General features: G+C 49.9%; 1 protein-coding gene across 1 annotated transcript in view; it reads right to left on the reverse strand.

The window, feature by feature from the left end:
- FAM3D (FAM3 metabolism regulating signaling molecule D) overlaps positions 1 to 6,956 on the reverse strand; it is a 32,408-nt gene extending 25,452 nt beyond the window's left edge. Inside the window, exon 1 of the mRNA XM_063703875.1 lies at positions 6,775 to 6,956. The gene's annotated coding sequence lies outside the window, so the exon portion shown is untranslated. The remainder of the gene's footprint in view (positions 1 to 6,774) is intronic.
- Positions 6,957 to 9,264: the final 2,308 nt, after the last annotated feature.

The following is a 9,264-nucleotide window of genomic DNA, read 5'->3' on the forward strand; positions in this document are numbered from 1 at the left end:
CCCTCCATCTCAATGACTTCTCTTTTTTTCACCTCATTACTAACATTTTTCTCCGAAGTAGAAGTCTGCCCAGAAGACATGCTCAGACTCTAGGACCTAACTACTCTCTTCTGGAAATCCAAGTCCAGCTATTTTCCTCATTATCCCGGGAAATTCTGCAGACAGAGTGTGGTCACCTGGGGCAGAGGGGTTCTATCAGTTCTTCCTCTTCAGGCTTCTTTCTGCTCCACTTGTCTCTACCAGCAATGCTGCTTGGGCAAGGATTCATTGCAGGGGGTGAATTCTGTGTGCATGAGTGTGGGAGATGGAAACTCTACAGAGATAGTGACAGGGCTGAGGGAGACAGACTTCAAAAGAAAAAGACAAGACTGAGGTAGAGAGACAAAGAGAATGAAAAAGAAACAGAGACACTCAGAGACTGGAAGTGGCTGGCATATTAACAGACACACAGGCACACATGTAGGCATGCATGCACATGAGTCAGGGCACTGCCATGGGTCCTGCCCTGAACCAGGGGCTGTGCAACCCTGCCTAGACCCAGTTGCCCCTTGCTATGAGTCTCCCATCACCACCAAAAGCCATCCTGAACACCCACAATTGTGACCCAGGCCTGTGTGAAGGAATCAAAGTAACCAGAGGCCCCCTTTCATCCTCTAAATGGTCCTTCTTATAAACGCCCAATATTTATGGGCAATTATTGATCATGTCACCAATACAGAGGGGGAGATAAACAGCAAATAAATCCATAAACAATAAGACTAGTGGTTTGAACCATTTGTTCCAGTGACATTTATTTTGGAAGGAAAGAAGCCCATTATTCCCATTATGCCCTGTTTTAATTTTATTTATTGGTATTAATGGTTTTCTCCAGCTCTGGCCAATGGTAGAATTATTGGGCCAGTCAGAGCTGCATGGCGGGAAATGCAAGAAGACATGAAAATGTGCAGGATTTTTAGGGTTTTTATTCCTCAAGTTCCTAGGGTGCTTCCCAGAATAAGACAACAAACACCACATGCCAGATACTACCCTGAGACTCTGACTTATTTTGACTAGTTTAATCTTACAACAGCTCAATGAAGAAGTAAGGGAAACTGAGGCACGGCGGTCAAGTCACATAGCTGGTAAGAGTCAAAGATAGCAAAGATCCCAGAAATAAACCTAGGCGATGTGTGTCAGGAGACCACACATTCGTAACCACTTTGCCCAATTCAAGCACAAGTTGTAAAGGATCACATAGTAAATATTTTGGGCTTGGCAGGCCGTATGTTCTGTTACAACTACTCAGCTCTGCCTTTGTAGGAGGAAAGCAGCCACAGACAATATATAAATGAATACATGTAACTGTGTTCCAATAAAACTTTATTTATAAAAACATGTGGCAGCTGCATTTGACCTGCGGGCTGTTGTTTGCCCACCTCTGCCCTAGGTGTGGCCTCTTTTAGCTCTAGGTAGACCTGAGCCTCAGGTGTTCCTTTTGCTGAGCTTCAGCCTGCCTGTCTTTGGCTCAGCCAAGGTGAGGGAGAAGGGAGGCTCCCATGGGATAAGAGTGAGTTTCTAAGATTCTGTTCTTCCACCCCCATGTCTCTCACCAGCCAGTGAAAGCCACTCCTCGGGGGGTGGCTCCATGAGCTCTGCTTTCTTGGCAGGGGTCAGCCACCTCTCCCCTCTCCTCAGATAGGTTTTAGGGAGACTTTCCTCCCATTCACCTGACAGATCATCCTCTGAAGGTGCCATGCTCAGTACCTGGCACCCAGGTCACCCTCAGTAAGTGGCAGCTCCAGTCATATTTGCACCCTTCGACTTTGTAGAGGCCTCGTGTGGCCTGGGAATTGGGAGTCTGTATAACGTGGTGGCTAAGAGTGGGGGCTTTGGTGTCCATCTAGGTCCTGTCATGGGAGTGTGGACACAGTCCTCTCTCAGCCTCAGCTTCCTTTCACATGGCCATCACAATCTCTAATTTAGTGAAGATTAAAGGCAAGAATGCACCCAAAACCCAGCACCTGGCACAGAGGAAGTGCTCTGCAAGTAACAGTTGTTAATCAAGCAGGCTTTCTTGCCCTCTCCCTTGGAGATGCTCCTTGCACCCTCCATCCGCCTTCTCAAGGAGGCAGAAATAGGCTGAAGAAGAGGGTGTGCTCCACATGGAAAATGGGTTCCTCCAGGTCCCAGCAGAGCAGCTGGAGAGAGAGGAAGCCATCTGGACAGACATTCAGCCCTTTCCCTGCCCTCCAGTGTCTGAGGGGATGGGGGAAATCTCAGGATACTGGACATCTGCAGGTCCATTAGCCCCAGAGGCCAGTTTGTGCCCCAGAATTTCTTTGCTGAGAGCTGGGCGTGTGTCCCCAGAGAGGACTAATTGGATCAGGGTGGGGCTGCGTGGAGTATCTGGGTTCACCCCCTGGCCCCTGCAGGCCTGCTGCTGGCCTATTGGAATCACTTCAGCAGGCCAAGCATGAAGCATGAAGAGATTCACCTCCCGCCCAGTGGGTTATTTATTCATTTCCGTCTGAGACAGCTGGGTCTTGACCTCTTTAATTAACCAACGTGGTGGCCTCCACAACAAAGTCGACGGTGGCTTGGGAAGCCATTAGGAGATAAGTCTTGCCTAGGAAGGCACGGGATCAGGAGATCTCACTGAAGAAGTAATAATCTTAATAACAATCACAATAATAATTCTAATAGGTATTATTAGTATTCTGCCAATATTAAGCCCTGTGTCTTTTCATTTAATTTTCCCAACAATCTTATTGGCAGATTCTTTTTCTTAACTGCATTTACCAGTGAGGAAAGAGCTTTAGAGAGAGTAAGTGGCTGGTCCAGAGTCACATAAGTAGAATGACTTATGTGGTATGCCCTCTGTGACTTTGCTAACAGTAGTGTAATAAGGTAGGGGCAGTTGGAGTTGGGGTGGTGGACATCTGTTCCCCCTTCTTCTGCTGACCACCCAAATTTTCCGTTGGGAATCAACCCCTCCCTCCGAGGCAGTGGGTGGGGGTTACTCCCTTCTCTGGCTCCAGGGGTGACTCTGGGGTCCTGGCTTAGCAGATGAGTATGATCTATCTCTGGGTTGCAGAGATGGGGTCAGACACGGGCTGGTGGACCAAGCCAAGAAGACCAGAGCCTTCCTAGCACTTTTCGTTTGTTTTTGAAATGGAATCTTGCTCTGTTGCCCAGGCTGTAGTGCAGTGGCAATCTCAGCTCACTGCAACCTCCGCCTCCCGAGTTCAAGCGATTCTCCTGCCTCAGCCTCCCCAGTAGCTGGAACTACAGGCATCCGCCCCCATGCCCAGCTAATTATTGTATTTTTAGTAGAGACAAGGTTTCACCATGTTGGCCAGGCTGGTCTCAAACTCCTGACCTCAAGTGATCCACCTGCCTCGGCCTCCTGAAGTGCTGGGATTACAGGCCTGGGCCACCATGCCTGGTCTCCTCCTACCACTTTTGAAGGACTTTCCAGGAGAGAGGAGCTGCCTTTCTGCTGGAGTGGCTAAGTTGAGATGACTCTGAACTGGAGATATTATGTATATCTTTGCCACCACATGAACACAGGCTGTCTGAACATAGAACAACATGGAGAAAAGGCTCCCAGAGATGGACACAGAGTGCTGGGGGTGTCATTTGAGCCCCCAGATCTGCCTTCTTGAAGTCAGAATTATCTCTGGACTTTTCTGTTGTGTATGTCAATACCTGTCCTTTACTTGTTGGGCTGGTTTGAGTTGGTTTCTGTCACTTGCACCCAGAAAAGTCCTACCTGATACATGATTTTCCCATTTCAAACTACAGTTACATCTGCAAGAAGGACTCGGAATACACTCCCACCCTACCCCTTCCCTCCTGAGGTTTGAACACTTCAGTCCTCATGGGACCTAAAGAATCAGGCCAACTCTTGGCTTTTTCTCTGTGTCTTCAGCAACAGCCTCCTTCCTGATGGCTTCCATACCAGAAGCCACACTGCTCCTGTCATTTTCACCAGAACATTCCTCCAACACAGAACCAGTTGTACCTGCAGAAAGGTCCAAGGCCTTGGTTTTGTGCCTGGCTCCCAGCCTCTCCCCGGCCCTGCTGGGTGACTCCCAGCTCCCAGCTCCATGCCTCTGCTCACGGGGATTTCTCCACCAGGGCTGCCCTCACCTGTCCTCGCCAGAGGAATTCCATACTTTGTGGAATGTGGCCTCCTTTGTGAGGTCCCCCTTCTGCAGACTGTGCAGGCCTAGATCATTCCCTCTGCGATGTGTGTGCATGTCGGAGGGAGAGGAGTGTGGTGGCCAACAGCATGGATCCTGGAGCTGGACTGCCTGGCCATAAAGCTTCTCTCTACCGTTCATAGCCTTGCCACCTTGGGCATGTTACCTCACCTCCTTAGGCCTCAGTAGTTCACTGCAAAATGGGGATGATAAGACCTCCCATGCAAAGTTATTGTATTTAAACCAGCTAATCCATGTACAGTACTCGGCACCATTCTATAGACACAGTCAACCCTCCATATGCGTTGCCCAATTTTGGGACTGCTGTTTGTACTGATTACGTAGAACTTGTTCACATCTCTTGTACAGTGCAGTCCCTGACTCCTTTTACTATCAATCATTGATGTGACTAATTTATCTGATAGGCTGTGAACTTCCTGAGACAGTGTCTAATCATTTCTGAATGCCCAGTTCCATGCAGACTGCCTGGTGCATAGAAGGTGCACAGCTTGGACAACAGCACTGTCCTACATTGTGCACCTACTACATGGCAAGCATCATGGTAGATGCTTTGCACACATTGTCTTTTGCAAAATGCACACTGTCAAATCCCAAGGAACTTATTATCATCCTCATTCTTTTGAGATAAGAGAGGGTCAGACAAGCCAATAAGATAGGCAACTTGCCTAAGGTCACATGGTTGGAAAAAGGGCAGAACTGGGATTCAAATGCCAAAGGCAGGGTTGCTCTCCCCATAACCTCTATGTCTTTGTCTCCCCAGGCCACACCCTTGGGGGAGCAAAGCTCTGAGCCTCCAGAAGCAAGGGATTGGCACCAACTGTAGGAAATGTCTGCCCCGCTCCAGGGCACCTGCCCTCTGGGACTGCAGGCTGGGTGGGGGCTGCCAGTCCCCCAGGTAGGCTTGTCAGCTGCCCACTTGAAGTCTCACCAGGCCTGCCAGTAGTAGACAGGTAGGTCTCCTCCAAGGGGGAGCAGCTGCCCCAGCACCAGGAAATGTTGGCAAATGATGACTTTGAGCATCCCCCACCCCAGGGAAGTGCCAATGAGGAAGTTAGGCCCCTGGGTTCTGGAGGCTTCAACATTCCTATGGGAAGCAGCAGGGTCTGTGTGTAAAGACGGAGTTGAGCTCAGGAAGAGGTGTGCACACCATGGCCATAAGACAGAAGCCCCTAAACCTCCAGGTGCCCAAGGGCAGACAGGCAGATGCTGAGCAATGGCAAACTCCTCCCTAGCCTGTGCAGACCTGGGCGCGACAACCTCACTGACTTCACCTTCCACCACCAGCTACTACCCCTCTCCTTCCTGAGCTGCTTTGCCCTCCTCTTTCTTTCCTCCTGTTCCCCCTTCTCAGAGATTCTCCACTGACCCAATCTTTTCCTCCCCTGCCCTTCACTCCTGAAGGACCCGGCATTCTCTTGGGAAAAGTCTGCCCTGACTCCCAGGCTATCTCCATGGTGTATGTCAAACTGTTTTGAAAATGACTATCTGTGCAAGTTTTCCCTTTCTGGTTAGAACCATGTATGATACCTCATCTTGTTAATCATTGTGTCTTGTTTACCTGACCCAATTAATGCTCACTGGATGAATCATCTAGGAGGACACTCTTGTACCCAGGCAGCCCACTTCCAGCCATGGACTTAGAATCCACTGCAGCGTAGAGTCAGTGTGGCATAGTGGGCAGGAGCAAAAGCTTTGCAGCCAGATTGCCTGGGGAAGTTATTAAATCTCTCACTGCCTTGGCTCTCTGTCTGCAGAGTGGGAATAATCATGGTGCTTTCCTTGTAGAGGTGATAGGAAGATTAAATGTGTTATTATATGGAGAGCACTTAGCACATCATACATGTTATTTTATGTACTTCAGTGATGATTATCATAGTTGCGTAGACAATGAGAACTTCAGCGATTGATGGGGGATATTCAGACTCTCTCTCCCATTTTATAGATGAGGAAACTGAGTCTTAGTGAAAGGGACTAGCTCAATATTACATAGCTAGAAAATCTCTCAAGTCCATGCACCTTTGTCATAACTTTTCAGATCATTACCTTATGAGAAAAATGAGATTTGGGGCCAAAGAACAACATTCCTTTCTTTTTTATTCATTTTTCAAATATTTGTGTGGCTCATTGTTGATCATTGGAATGTGTTTTTTTGAATCAATAGATGAGTGAATGAAAGAATAAATGTTGAGGGGCCCCTGTGGTCAAGGAAAAAACCCTGCAGTGTGGGTTATCAACTCCCTAGCTGGCATGCCCTACAGCTCCTTCTTGTGCCCATGGCAGACATAGCTAATCAATCATAGCATGCTTTTGCCTGAGCCCGAACCCAGCCCCAGAATCCTTTTTATCACAGTCTAATTTCATTGATCAGGCCTGGTGCCTCAGATGAGTCTGCCTTCCTGAGTCTGATCTCAGGAATCTCTTCGATTATGCGGTTTCCTTCTTTCTTTCCTTTCATCATTCCATCTCAGGCTCTTTCACTCCTATTTCCCACCCTCCCCACCTCCATTTTCCCCTATGTCAATCATATGTACCTGGAACCATAGCCCTTTCCATTCTTGGGGGGACGTACCCGAGGGCTCGAGGCTCCCACTTCCCTGCTTCGATGGAGAAGGCGAGGTGGTCCAGCAGGTGCTGTGGGTCCCTGACCCAGCTGACCGCCACCCTGGGCCAGCTTCTGACAGTCCTACCTCCCAGTTGCTGGAGGGGTAGTGGCCTCACAGGCGGCCCTCCTCTAGATGCAGTGGGCCCAGAGGGTGAGACGGAGTGTTGTGGGCCGCCAGTGGGCCAGCTGCTCCTGCCCTGAGCAGGCTCTGCCCCTCCTTTGAGGAAGTTTGCCATCAACACTCCCTGCCCTGTTAAACAATCTCACAAGGAAGGAGGAAGTTTATTCTAAGTGCTCACGGGGGAGGAAATGAGTCTAAAGTCTTGCCTGGCTGAGGAGTGGCTTAGGGCCTGGCTGGGGCCTGGGGAGAAGGGCCATGCCTGTTCCCTTCCTGTAGAGCTATCCTGGCCTTGGCAAGGGAGGTTTGGGTGGGAATTCAAGCAACTTAATCAGGAATGAGATACCACAATCTGCCTTTGAAAACAGCCAAAAAACCTTACAAAAAACCCGACCCTGCGCTAACAACCTCCCCAGGTGCTGGGAGGTGTGGGGCTGGTAGAGCGAGTAACTGCAGCTGATGATCACCTGCTTTGAGGTTCTGGACTGGAGTGTGGGGCGGGGGGTGCTGGAGGGGCTGACTGGAAAGAGGGGAACCCAGGCAAGAAACTCCGGACAGGAAAGATGGAGGAGGTCAAAGGCGACTGCAAGATATTGAGCTTGGATGATGGAAAAGGGAGGCTTCTTGGTCAAGAGTGAGGAAGATGGGGGAGTGGAAGTGGTTTGGGAAAAGGTTCTGGATTTGGGTGAGGCATATTAAATTAGAGGTTAAAGGTGGAGGGGGTGGGGTGTGGAGAAAGGGAAAGACGGAGAAAGAAAAGAAGGGCTGGTCAGTGGCAGACTTTTAGTGAAATGGTGAATGCAGCCTTTGTCTCCCTTCTCTCTCCTTAGGACCCAAGGTGCACTGAGAGGGGCTCAGCTTCCCCGTCCCCTGATCCAGCACCCCCAGTCTTCGTCACAAATCATGGTCTCTTTCCCAAGCGCTTTCCTCTTAGGAGGAGTTCTTGCCTCGGTCCTTGGCACACAGGCTCCTGGCAACTTCCTCCCTTGTTTGCTGACTCTGAATGCTTCCGTAGGCTGTGTGGCCCACTTGGAAGGAATATTCAGGGGCTTGAGGTCCAGCAGCTGGTCAGGAAATAAAGATGCGTGCCCAGGGAGCTGGTGCAAGGGAAGAGCAGGGAGCAGACCCTATGTGATGAGGTGCCTGGAGTGGCCCCAGTTCTGCTGTTCCAGCTGCCCATCCCCGGGTAGGCACGTGGGCCCCCTCAGGATGTATCCCAGGGCCAGGCAGTGCTTTCCTTCACTCTGACTGGCTTTAGGACTGGTCCTGTCCTCTGTCCCATCTCCTTGCCTCTTGCTCTCCCTTATTCTGCTAGGACGGTTCTGCCCATGACTGGTGCCTGGGTCTTGTTCAGACCTGACCTGCAGTGTCACTTCCTCAGGGGGGGCCTCCTGACCCTCACTTCCAATATAAATAAGCACACAAGTGTAGGGGAGTAAAAATGGCTTTCTCTACCCTTCTAGCTTCCTTGGCTGGTCAGGAATTAAACTGACAGCAGGGAGAATAACAGGAGAAAAGGTACAGACATTTATCACATGCATGGGGGCATCCCAGGAAAGAAAAGGAATTCCCCACACCCAGTGAGATTTAGAAGCTTGTATACCCTCTTCACAAGGGAGAGAGGGGTGAGGTGTCAGCACCGTAGCGGAGAGTAAATGATTTCTGGGGAAGAGGAGTGGGCCCTCAGCAGGACAGGTGACGACAGCCTGTGACAAAGGCTATCTGGACGTAGTGTGGACCTTTAGACTCCTGTGAAACGAGCCAGTCCTTCCGGCTGATGAGATTCCCTGGGCGGAGATTCATGGCCACTGCGTTCCCTCTGGAGAATCTGTCTTTAGACAGAAAAGGAAAACTCGGAAAGCCCCTCCCTGCAGTTGCTGTTCCCCAAGTGACCTCAGTTCAAAGTCTCAAAGTGGCATATTTTGGGGTGTTACTTCGGAATTCCTTCACAAGCAAATCATTTAAAATTGAGACATTCTGTGAAAGAACCCATGAAAGTGATTCCAGGAGAACTTTCCTCAGCAGGTGGTCAGGGAAGGCCTCTCTGAGGAGGGGTGCTTTGAGGAGCTGCAGTAACAAACAAACACAGACCAGCAGCTTCACAACACAGCTGTGAAGCTAACAGCTCTGGAGGGCAGGAGCTTGATATGGGTCTCACTGGGTTGGAATCAGGGTGCTGGCAGGCTTGCATTCCTTTCTGGAGACTCCAGAAGAAACATTTTTTGTCTTTTCTAGTGCCTAGAAGCCACCTGCATTCCTTGGCTCATGGCCCCTTCCTCCATCTTCAAAGCCAGCAATGTTGGGTCTCCATGACAATTCTTCCTTCCTTACATCTCCCT

The sequence above is a fragment of the Gorilla gorilla genome, chromosome 2, assembly GCF_029281585.2.
Source record: "Gorilla gorilla gorilla isolate KB3781 chromosome 2, NHGRI_mGorGor1-v2.1_pri, whole genome shotgun sequence".
NCBI lineage: Eukaryota > Metazoa > Chordata > Mammalia > Primates > Hominidae > Gorilla > Gorilla gorilla.